The sequence below is a fragment of the Falco biarmicus genome, chromosome 11 (genome assembly GCF_023638135.1).
Source record: "Falco biarmicus isolate bFalBia1 chromosome 11, bFalBia1.pri, whole genome shotgun sequence".
Lineage (NCBI taxonomy): Eukaryota > Metazoa > Chordata > Aves > Falconiformes > Falconidae > Falco > Falco biarmicus.
The window spans coordinates 19339456-19349733 of NC_079298.1; positions in this window are offsets into that span (position 1 = coordinate 19339456).

Genomic DNA, 10278 nt, shown 5'->3' on the forward strand with positions numbered 1-10278 from the left:
ATGACTGGAGGTACATTATAACGAGAGCTACTGGCACGAGCACACAGCTGCAAAGGTCATAGAAACTATTCACAAGGTTGTATTGACTGACAAATTGGGTTTTTTTAAAAAAAGTTACACCAACATTTTCCAAGGCGTAAATTGGATCTTGTGTGCGTGCACTTGCACACCTGCTCAGCTCCTATCATATGCCTGTGTTTGGAGAACGTAAAAATTCCTCAAAATTTGGAGTGGTTTGGGGCTAGGAAAGAAGAAACCAAGGTTCTAGGTTCAGCCAGGTGCTTTGTATTTATTTTTGAGGACTGATTCCTGGCCTTACTGATCGCAATGAACTCGTTGTCGCTGGAAAAACAGCAGAGAGAAACATCCACATTTTTTTCCAGTTCACAAACTCTCCAGCTTGGAAAATCTATTTGAAATTGTGAGGAAGGAGAAGAAGCCTTTCACATTGAAGCAAACTGTCCTCCCTTGGGAAAAACCCTTCCCAGGCGCTGCCGATGATGCAAGGGACAGGATATCCAGTGCCACGAGCAAAGGGTCGCTCAGGTGGTTCCAGCTCTTCTTGATTCTCAAGGAAAGAGTTGGCTTTTTTTGCTCAGCACAGCTGGCTGTGCCGGGGGTTCACAGGGTCTCTCAGGTGGGGCAGGACAGGGTCACGAGCGTGAAAGGGAGCTCACCCAGAAGATCCCTATTCATGCCTCTCACCAGTGCTCTTACTGGACCGACATCAGCAGTCTGACAAGCAGGCATTTGGTCCTCTGCAGGATTTTCTTCTTTTTTCTCATGTTTTCCCATATTTAGTCCTGTGTTTTCCAGTTACTACAGCCCACTGGGATGCCCTGCTGGGAAAGGCACAGGACATGGCACATGCCCGAGCTGCTAACACTGAAAGATGCACTAAGTGCAGTTTTGCTGGTATCAGAGCCTGTTCCCTGCAGCACAGCTTTGCAAGAGTTTCCTCGTCCAACAGGTGAAGCACAGATTATCTCAAAGCAAAAAAGGCAAATGAGCAAAGCCTGATGTAGTGAGCACTCAGGGAGAATAAAGCAGAATAACAAAAGGGTAATTTCTCCCAGGGTGTTGGCCTTAAGTCTGGGATTTTCTGGGTGCCTTACATAAAGTTTTGCTGTTCAATGTGTGAGTAGAATTTTCATCTAATTTTACCAATTTCAATCATTACCTCCTTTCTTTTATAAGATCAATATATAAAAAAAACTCATTAAGAAGGGTTTAATCCAATGAGGTCAATATAATGGAAAACCTATTCAACATCCTTTTTCATGAGCACATGCTCCAGAGAGTCAACCCCAATTTTTCATTCAGTTTCACAGAGTTTAAGGTTATGTTAAGAACTAAAATCCCCCTGATTATTTATTTAAAGAATCTAAATATAGCTTCTTTTAATGTTTTAGTACCTAGCGAATAAAACAGCTGTCAGCAATATGTTCTTCTGAGAGACCTTCACATGAACACTAAGTCTGTTGTTACTAATTTCAAAAATATGGTCACCCACAGACAGGTGTGCAGTCCAAATATAAATTTTGTATTTGCCAGTGCATACGCACATTAAATATGAAGATGGTAATACTAAGTTTTACACAGTGGAACGGTAAGAGCTTTAAAATTAATATCAAATGCCTTGACACTGTCAGATGGTTACCAGGTGCCTTACCCTATGAATTTTACATCATTAGGGTCATATTCAAGAAACATGATTTGTGGTGCAGTATGTCACCAAAATTACTAAATTCAAGCATTGAATTATGGTGGGTAATATAATTTCTCACATTTGACAGCTTTAAGTGGCTTAACACATGGAAGTTATTTTTGTCCTATGGGCTCTGTGAGCACTTAATACAGTTATTTTCAAGTGGGCAAGCTAAGGATCTGGAACAGGATCACTGACTAAAAACGTGCTGCAGTTGTTTATAGCCAGGTTCAATCAGTCCACAATTCTCTATAGTTCTGAACAAAACAAAAATCCCAGCTCCAGAAACCAAGTACAGACTTTTACTTCACGTACGGTGGGTAGAAAAATATATGACAAAGTCCTGGCCATCTTGATGTCACTGGCAAAACTCCCATGGAGTTTTAACAAAACCCTGGCCATTAACTAACAGGTACTATTAGAATGTCAAAGAATGAATTAGACTGAGCATAGGAGTGGGAGTTGCTTCATTTAATGTAACAAATTGTGTGAATTAAAACTTAACTTTTTGTCTTTGATTCTTCTTAACTAAGAACAATAGCTTGTCTGAGGATGTGTGGGAAAAGTTGTGTACAACCTCGAAGTAAAGACACTGAAGTTCACAAATTTGTGTTTCTTTTCCCACGAAACTGTGCGCAAACATTATTTTTGAAGGAGGAAGGGAGGGGAGGTAGAGGAATAAACCCAAACATTCCAGGACATTTCTGTATGAGAGCATTATTTCATTTAGCTAGGAATAGCGGGTATGCCAGACAAAAGGAGTGTATTTTGACATGAAGGCACAAAAGCTGCAACCACAAACATTCACACTCTCACTTTGCTCCCAAAACCCTTTTTTTTTTTTTTTTTATGTTTGTGTGCATGCCTGAAATAAGTTACATGTCCACGCACTTCTCATACAAGTGTGGGACTGTGAACCGCTACCATGTGTGCCTTCATCTCTGAGCCCTGGGAACATGCTCCCTGCCAGCAGCAGCCAGGAGCACCCTCCATGAGCAAGCAGGACACCAGCGCCGGCCATTGCAGAAGCAGAATATACAGAGCAGTTTACTGAGAGCAGTTTACTGCTTTGAAGGAAATATCTGAGACTGGGACTGACCCAGAAAGCCTTTATTAATGGCCTACGAATTTTAACTTAATAAAATTTTGATAAATCTAAGTTAATCTCCAGTAATGTATTGGTATGGAAACAATCTAGTTCAAAGGATGATTAATCCCTTCCAGTGTGATAAACGTTAAGCAAGGATAATTAATTCCAGATTTTTAGATTCAAGAACTTAAGCTTCTGAATGGCTAATCAAATACATACAATGGCAAGATAATTCAGGAAGTCTGATCACAGCTCACATGCCCTACTGAGGCCTCATCTATCATAAAAGAAATAATCTCATTCTCGGAAGAACTTGACAGCACAGTCAGACATTGTACCTAAAACCATCCATCCCACATCTCGCCATCCATCCAAAATAAACTGCTTGGGCATTCACCTTGGAAGGATTTCTGTAATCCATATGCTCTTTCACACAACTTTGCAAGTCTATATGCATCTTCACTATGATCTGTTGGAAGCACTCAAATTATATCATCCCAGTCCAAAGCAGATACTAAATCACCAAAACCTGGAATCAAACCTGGCAACCTTGGACATACCTTTAAACAACTCATCTATGTATACAGTTCTTAGATGCATCTCCATACTTTGGGAAGTGAAGTCCAACATGCAAAATGAAGTATGGCGTTCACTACTATAAACCAGTATTTACCCAGGAGGTAATAGTTACAGTAAAGTACACTTTTCCTCTATTTAAGTAAAAGATACTGTGAGACTAATTGTAAGATTTTGAAACATGAGTTTTCACCAAGAAAGGAAAACCCAGCAAATTTAGGATGGACCTGAATAAGTAAGGAGATTTGTAGAGAATATACTGGGGAGGGCAGTTGCTAATTGTGCTGGAGGCAAACGGAAAAAATTAGCACCAAAGAATAATTAGTGAGCTCACACTGAGGTCTTTTTGGCATGATTGTCTTGTTTCCAGTACTTGATTAGCCAAATTACAGCTGTCACTGAAACAGGCCATTTGTGAGGGAAATGAAAGGGGTATTCAAAACAAAGTCTTCACTGTAGAGTCATATAATCCCTGGGAAGTACATAACCTGGAGTTTCTGAAACTTCCACAGCTAATGTAAACAGCAAGATGTAAAGCAAAGACAAAATGGAAATGCATAACAAGTCTTGGGGCTAAATTACATCTTCCCTTGGACTGTGGCAGCTGCAGCGAACAGAAAACTCAGGCATTAGACTCTGATGTGTGCAAAGGTATTTCTAATGTAAGTCTGATCTGACTTCCAAAATAGGTTTTGGAAAATTATTTTAAAAATGTGTTTGTTCCTGCCTGGAAAAAAAGAAGTTTGAAGGAAGTCACTTCAATCAGAGAAAGGACAACCAAATCATCCAGGTGTCCTCTGGAAATTGTGGGGAGTGGTTAGATCAAGTAATATGAGTTTTCCAAAAGGCACAATGAGGAAGGATGCTTAGAGGACTTATGAAAAACTGAGTGCTTGGGCACCTGATGTTTTCATACTTTGTCTGTTCAAATGAAGTACCTTCATAAAAGACACCTTCACAGCAGCCACTGTTTTTCCATTATGGGATACCGAAAAGTGCTCTAAAGGGGGCAGAATCGGCTGGATGGAACAAAGTTCCTCTCTTAACACAGAATTTTAGTTCATTAAATATAGCAAGAAGACAGAAGAGAAGTGGAATTCTTTATATTTACCATTCAAAGCCAGATGTGATGCCAAGAACTGAGAAATTACTAGGCTGCTAGAAAGAAACAAGGCTTATTGTATAAAAATCATAAAGTCATCTTGTTTCCAGACACTAGCTTGGTAACTAAAGCCAGAATAGCTGAACCCTAGCAAGCAGTGTTTTATAAAAAACAGGAACTGCAGCTGATACCACTGTTCCCAGTACCCCCAGCAGATGTGAGTATTGCTTAAGCACGCTAAGTTTGGGAGTGGAACCATGCCAAGAATGCTATCAACCAGCAGTACCTAGCAGGATTCAAAGGATGTATTCCGCAAAACAACAGCATGGAGTTTTTGTTTCTGTTACTGGGATTTATTTTGTTCTGGGGAGCTTGTTTTTCTTTCAGATCTTGGGGTGATGGGTCTACTAGAAACGTGTCATTAGAAGATAACTGCATCTCCCCTCCATAATTATCTGCGCGCACAGAAAGAGGAATCAGCAAGGCTACCTCCTCTGAATGCTGCTGTCTGGGGACATCTCCCATGAGATACAAGCATGCAAAGAAGTATTTAAATGTCTATTTCTGCATCACACATGCTTCAAAAAATATGCCAGTGCTTGAGTGTAACTGCATCAAATTACTAAGGGTTGGAATGTCATCAGTAAATGTCAGAACAATATTTGAACTCTCCATTTATAGAACTTGAACTCTGTTTTTCTCTATAGAGACACTATAGGATTATATCTCTTCAGGAATATCCAAGTGAAATCTCTCCTAAATGATAATCTTGGTAAAAGAAAACTTAATGAAAGTAGGAAATTTATTTGAAATGGAAAGAAACTGGATTTTTAAATATAGAGAGTTAAAATTCTTACAAGGTAAATCCAATCATTCAGCTTACACTTAATTCCAGAGAAATAAACGCATCTAGTTTTATGTTATTTAAAGGCACTCTCCTCTGTCTTGATTGTTCCTATCAACAGCTGGCTGCCACCTACAGAGATGCTCTCTTCCACTAATTCCAAGATCTTCTGATCCTGATGAAACTCTTCCAGAGCCACCGTCCTTGTTTTCCAAAACCATACTCAACCTCTGACATTTCATAAAAAGATGGAGGCCAGAAGCTACTGCAGAAAAGAAAATGCATCAATGCTAGACCACTTTGTCTGCCTGTAACAATTCTCAACCTAGGCTCCAAGTGAGCTTTCCCAGTAGTTTAATGGTTTTCAGGAGTATCATAAACAAAGATCTGATCCTTTACCATAGCTCAGCTAGCTCTGAAATTTTATTGTGACACTATTTGTCATTTTACTGCTTTGCAAAATTAAAGTAGTCTGTGGGCAGACAATGAGCACTAAAGGTAGGAGAGAAACAGACTGTTTAAAACCCGTGTGTCATGCTTCTGGTACTTACTTGTTTTAAACAACTACACAACATTATCACTTTAAAAAAACCCAAAGCCGTGCTATTTATGACTCACTATACTTCACAGCTTTGGTAGGGTACTGCAGACATGAGGTGGGTTTTATGTTTTACAATACATAATTATACCAATTATCAAATTATCATCAAATATGGCAACCCACGAGGTATATTGTCTGCCTCTACAAAGTAATCTGTAGGAAAAGGTTTGCTTCTGAATCACTGACTGTCACAAAGGCATTCCCTGCGTGCTCCGAGCGAAGTACCTCAGTGGCTACCAGGCTGTTGGTGAAGCTTGCTGCAGCAAATTCCACTTTGCTTCAAACGTCATCTCTGTTACAGCACAGCCCAATTCCAAAAAAAACACCTAAACAGGGGCATGTAAATATTGATGTTATTACTGTGTTTTAGGTGGCTTATAAAGCACAGGGGCATGGCAAGAAATTCAGAAACAAATTGGAAATAAAGCCTAGGACAGATTCAGCAAAGTTTGCCTACACTCTGGCAAAAGATTTGCACAGACTTGAAAGCTCCCAGCTTTGGCTCTTTCTTCAGATTTTTTAAGATTTTTTCCTCTAGAAAAGAATGAAATGTTGGTACAAAACAGTTTGTGTTCTGCAGTATATTAACGTACTGATTTTCTCAAGCAGAGAGAGGAGGAGAAAACCTTACCGTAGAGCAACAGCCAATATCCTGAGAATAACCTGAAATGCCAGCTTAGCACTTTTGCACTTCAAAAATGTCTTTGACTTTTATAAGCAGGCATGATGGTAAAATTGAGGCTGTTACAAATACATGGTTTACTTTGGTAGTTTATAATTCACAGTGGCATTTAGTGGGTGGAGTTGTAAATTAGTAAGTGGACTGCTGCCACAGCAGAGCAGGCTGCTGCTCTGCAAAGGAGAACCTTTGCTAAGAATAGGACTGTGGTCATGGTGATAATGAACAAGGGCTCGGCCTGCCCAAAACGTTGGTGGGAGATCTGGAGATGGTTGTTGGATATGTAACAGCTGCTCTAGAAATTAGATGTTATCACAGATATTTTTTTTGAAAGATTGAATTGGATGAAAAGCATGCAAAGCTTAACCAGTAAGACCTGGTTTCAATTTTTAGCAGTACCACTGAAAGGAAGAGTGGCACGTGAAATATTTACATTGTTGATAGGTTGGAAGGTACAGTTTTAGAGGCAATGAAATGCCGTGTTTATTCTGCCATAAGGGGGAGACAAGGTTGCAGCAGAGTCTACATATAAAAAAACCTTCTTCCCTGTTGCTTTTAAATAAAGTAGATTAATCTGCCATAGAAGCATTATAATACATTAATCAGGTATTTGATCTGGTCTGTCAAACACTCAAACAAAAAAGGCCTAAGTCAGTTACTTCCTGGAAAATACATTCTTATTCTCAATAAACCCAGTATTTTAAAGACACTAGATTTCTCTGAGTGGGAATCATTCACTTTACCACTAGGATAATATTTCTTTGGACCGTTGGTAGCTGTAAAAGCCGTATCCAAAGGCTGCAAGACAAAAGCATCACACCAAGAACCCTGAGTGAAGGGTGCACATAGACATGGACAGCCATATAGAAGAGACTCCACCTTCAAACATTTGTAAGCTTTCCTGGGTGACAGCTGCTCTATGAGCACTGTTTAGCCATAGGTATGCAAGAAAATATTCTGAACCCAAGGTGACCTGTGTAACTGCAATAAATTCCTGTTTTTAACTGCTTGAATCCCCCATCAGTGGACATCTGCACAGTGCTCTCGCTTCTCTAGCCTTAAGGAACACACTTGAGCTATGGCAGCCTTAAAATGAGCCATGTTGTTGAAAAAGCAAAAAAACTTCTGTATGAAGTCCGTGCGCTGACTCCACGCCCCGCACAAGCCCTTCCCTGGGGCCCTGCTCTGATCACTGCGTGCCGGCCAGCTGCAGGCTGCCCAGCACGGCCGGGGCTGCGCACACGTGTCACACTGTGAACAGCTTGCCAGAAGAGGAAGCTGGGTCACTTTTCCTGTAGGAAAATCAAAGTGACTGTCACAAAAAGCCTAACCTGGCTCTTCTACGAGGTGGGACGCTGGACACAATTCTAGCAAAGACATTTTGAGCTGTATGTTAAGGGTCCCTCCAACTTTCCACAAAAATCCAAGCGTTGATTTCATTCACGGTTAAACAGATAACGGGACTAGTCAGAAGAAACACTGTGCTAGAAACCTCTCACACTCAACGGGGTCCTCATCCATACAGAGCTCAACGCTCGCAGCGTGCCTTCTGTGAGGGCAGCCCTTCAGGGGCAGGCGTCCAGAGAGGTTACTTAGTTTGTGCTCTTACTGGAAACACTCCATCTTACCATCGGATTTATAGCAGTTTTTGTGCCATAGGTAAGAAACAGATCAAGTTCTTCGATCAGCCTTAAGCCACTAATAATAAGCTGCTCAGCAGACAGGATTAAAGCAGGTAGGGCCCCAAGTAGCCCTAAGACGCTTTAAATTCTGTGTTTGCATAAATTAACAAATTTAAAGCATAGGAGAAGATACAATCTACTTTAAATAATTTATTTCCCAAAACCAGCAAGAAACAAGGCACCAATGTGCTACTGTCCGTTTTACCACAGATACGGCACTGCAACGATAGGGAGCTCAGGTCAGCTACTCAAAGTCTGCCAATTTCAGGACTCTACATTCATAGTTTAACCTAATTAAAGCTCTGAAATTATGATTGAATATGGAAACATGCTGGCTAGAAAGTGAATTGGCCACCCTCAAACCATGTAATTTTTCATAATTCTGAAGTCCTGCCCCATTAAGAAACACATGCAGCAGCATACACTGCACTGAAAAAGAGGAACACAGATTTAACTGCGGTGTGATCTCTAGATTGCATTTTAAAATGCAATTTTGAAGTCACCAGTGAGGACAAAGCTGGTGGAAGAGGGGAAACCAGTGACAGCAGGATGAGTTTCCCATCACCCGACTCTCCCCGCCCGACAGATACCTCCCTGGCCAGCCAAGATGCCCCATGTAGCTTACAAGTGGTGGATGGCATACTAGTCCTTAGCCTAACAGCTCATAAACCCTGACTCCTTCTGTGTGTGCTAGCCCACCAACAATTGCTGTGTGCTTTTATATTGTGTATCCTGCTGGCTGGGTCTCTGCCCTCAACTAGAAATGACACAACTGACCCAAAAGCAGAGCTACAGGAATCACACTTAAGCCATTCCTAGAAAACTCTACAGAAAAAGAAATAATTAATTATTTAACACAGATAGCACATAAAGCAATATACAGTTATTGGGGTGAAACGGTAACTGTAGGTGGCTCTGATTTGATTTACAAAAAGAACACTAGTATCAGTTCAGCCATGGGCTGCCTTACCTACATTGGATCCTACTGAATCAGTTTTTGTGAAAAATTACCACAAAATCTTATCAAACCCAGAACCCAACACACACAATGCATAACATTCAACTATGTGCCTTAGCAAGGAAGTGTTTTTACCATGGACTAGGAAATCTTCTAAATACAGTGGGGTGGAGAATAGTAGTGGCATCATCTTATTTTTTATCTGTTCTTACCCAGCTAAAATCTCTTTAAGACTTTCTACTGGGTGAGCTCATCATTGAAAGCATAGGTCAAACTTTTATTACACAGAATCTCTGTTTTATACTGCTTTTCTGGCCATGAACTTTCTGAGCAGTTAAGAAACTTTCCTGCTTCCTGAGGGTCTGTGAACAAACACTACCTGACTGCAACCATAATTACATAAGCAAGTACACTATGGACCAGAAACTGTTGTGATAGTTTTTCTGTACATATTTGCAGCAGCAAGATATTTCATCTGACTGACTGTATCTGAAAATTGCAACAGCATATTAAGAATGTTTTGGGGAAATGCTAAATCAAAATCTCATTTGAAAAAAGGCTGAGAGGTGAGATGCTGGTAACACCATCATTCAAGGGCTTCTAAAACTGTCTAGAGAGGAAAGCTCCCAGAAAAGCAAGCATGGTGAATCTGTTTCTTCCTAGAAAATTGAGTGGCACTTTGCTATGTGATGCAGACAGTAAAACTAAATTGCTTTAAAAGAAAAATATTACAATCCCAAAATACAGTCAATTCAGTCTAGCTGTATCCAAGAATTCTGCAGCATGACACATCTTGTAAAATGAACAAGGCAAGAACTACTGTAGCTGTATCTTACACAGTTACCAAAAATACAAGCAACAATCTCAAGTAAATGCCAGATCCTTAGGTAGATAGAAAAATATTTTCATCCTTTTCTTTATTAAAGAAAAAATACCACAGCAAATTCTGTCTCAAAATGAGCTAAAAAATTAAATACTAATAAAATGATCAGCTAACACCAGTTAAAAAAGAAACAAAGAAAAAAGTTACCTTTGTGA